Here is a 3,006-nt window from a genome sequence, read left to right as displayed (position 1 = left end):
AAAAAAAAATGATAAAATAAAATATAATGAAATTAGACAATCCTCCTTTTCATCTTTTGACTCGTTGCAAAACTCAAGTATTCCAATATTGCCTGTTCAGATTTTCTTTTACAAGAGTCACTTTGAGAAAGGAGTTGGAGGGATTATTTCTAAGGTGACTCCTATTTTTTTTTTAATTTATGTACTAGTTTATTATGTATATAAATTTATGCTTAGCTGCAACATTACTTTACATACGGAACCGATTTTGAAAATTCTTTTACCAGTAGAAAGCTACATTATTCCTGAGTGACAAAGGCTATAATTGTATTATCAAAAACCAGCCAAGTGCGAGTCAGACTCGTGCACTGAGGGTTCCGTACTACAATCGTATTTTATCGATATTTCGCACGATAAACCAAAAACTATTAGGTATGTCTAAAAATAAATAAAAATCTGTTTTAGAATGTACAAGTAAAGCCTTTTGATATGATACGCCATTTGGTATAGTAGGTAACCTTACTTTGAAAGTTGCAAATAACAATATTTGTTTACGAACACATTTTAATATTTTGCTTGTAATGTAACCACAAATGTACCGTTTTAGATTTTTCCCCTCATGTCTGCTATAAGACCTACCTTCCTGCTAAATTTCATGATTCTATGTCAACGGGAAGTACACTATAGGTTTCTTGACAGACAGACGGCAAACAACCAAGTGATCCTATAAGGGTTCCGTTTTTCCTTTTGAGGTACGGAACCTTAAAAATTAGAAATCCCTATGAAAATTTTAATAAGCTACCCGTGCGAATCCGGGCTGGGTTGTTAGTATTTAATAATCCTAGACCCGTATTCAGTAAAATTCACAACATTCTTTACATCACACGCTCTACTGCGTCGACTCATAAGAAAGCACTTTTCTTGATGAGATTCTTTCAAGATTGAAGAGCCTCAAATTTGTACAGCTATACAAAATTATACAGACCAAATAAAAAAACAGCCAAGTTCGAGTCAGGCTCGCACACTGAGGGTTCCGTACTACAGTCATATTTTTTCGACATTTTGCACGATAATTCAAAAACTATGATGCATAAAAATAAATAAAAATTTGTTTTAGAATGCACAAGTAAAGCCCTTTCATATAATACCCCACTTGACTTATCTTACTTCGAATATTGAAAATACTAATTATTAGTTCATGACAACAGTTTAATTTTTTTTGTGTGATCTAACCCTAAATTCACGGTTTTCAGATTTTTCCCCTAAAGTCAGCTATAAGACCCACCTACCTGCCAAATTTCATGATTCTAGGTCAATGGGAAGTACCCTGTAGGTTTCTTGACAGACAGACGGACAGACAGACAGACATACAGACAAACAGACAGACAGACAACAAACTGATCCTATAAGGGTTCCGTTTTTCCTTTTGAGGTACGGAACCCTAAAAACAGCCAAGTTCGAGTCAGACTCGCGCACCGAGGTTTCCGTACTACAAGTCATATTTTTCCTCAAAAACTATTATGCATAAAAATAATAATACATTTTTTTAATGTACAGGCAAAGCCCTTTAATAAATGATACCCCACTTGGTATGGTACAGATGGTATAGTCTATAGATGGGATGGCATCTTGGGATCCTAACGTCTATCTGTTTTTCGAACTACCTACGTGGCCTGCCCATTGCCACTTCAGCTTTGCAACCCGTTGAGCTATATCAGTTATTCTGGTTCTCAAATCTCCTCACCGATTTTCAAAAATTCCACTTGAGCAAGGCCTATAATATAGTATCCTATAAAACACTCATAAGCCGGCTACCTTACGGCGGTGTTATTTTTTGCAATAAATTTCAAAATAATGCTTTAAAAACAATAATGCAATTCTTGCGACCACTTTCAGTCAGATTTATGAGCTTCAATAACCGCTACCTGAAACTAATCTTACACTGCTGTCCTAACTTTCACCTTCTGCCCTTGGAATTAGGTTATAAATGGAGTGGCATGGTAATTTTGCGCGGATTAAATTTAAATTCACTCGTACTAGGCAGGCGGGATGCTATAGTAGGTCTAGACACGCTAACTCATTATTTAAGCCTACTTAAATACCCTATACTACCTCAAAGAATAGGACACGAAAAATGGTGGAGATGAACTTTTGTACAATAGGGTTTTGAACTGTAGTAATAAAATGACGTGATTTTTTTTGCGGTAGTTTATGAGAATTCATTATTGAAAAATATAATTAAAAAAAATCATTATTTTATTCATTTTTAAAACAATTAATTAAACGTCACGCCGCGCTGTACGCAAAGCGATTATAATAATAATAATAATTCTTTATTCAAAGGTAAAAACCCAATACAATATAAATTTAAAACAAAAATACAATAAAAATAAATTATAAACATAAATTAATAAATATAAATTATAAAAATAAATTAATAAATGATAATATTAGAAAATATATCACATAAGTATGTTTACGTCATTAATGATGTCACTCTATTTTTATGTTAAAATTTGAAAAAAATTGTCGTTTACGTATCGTGACGTCATTATTCACCTTCCGTACAGCGTAACGTTCATGTTAAAAAAATGAAAATCTTGATTTTTCCATAAACTACAATACAAAAAATTTGTTTATTTTCAGTCCAAGACCCTATTAAGTGGGTAAGTATCTAAAGTTTTATTAATTTCTTAGTTGAAAATTAAAGTTTTTTTAATGCGCTAGCCTACAATCAGGCCTGCAGGTAAGGCTGGTGATGCAGCCTACGATGGAGCGCGCTTGCCTAGCAGATGGCTATTCTCTCTCGACTTGAAGGTACCCAATTTAAAATTGGAGATAAAAAAGATGTTTTTTTTTTTTTTTTTTATTTATCACGTAAATTTCAATAATACATTTTAAAATAAACAGTTCGCCATCCTCTAGAAACTGTTAAAGTTTATGTGAGGATGGCGAGTTCGCGTTATACAAATTTAATAAAATCTAGGTAAAAAACTGTTATAAAAATAAAAGCTGTTAATTAGTGCA

The sequence above is a fragment of the Maniola hyperantus genome, chromosome 11, assembly GCF_902806685.2.
Source record: "Maniola hyperantus chromosome 11, iAphHyp1.2, whole genome shotgun sequence".
NCBI lineage: Eukaryota > Metazoa > Arthropoda > Insecta > Lepidoptera > Nymphalidae > Maniola > Maniola hyperantus.
This window is presented reverse-complemented; position numbering follows the sequence as displayed.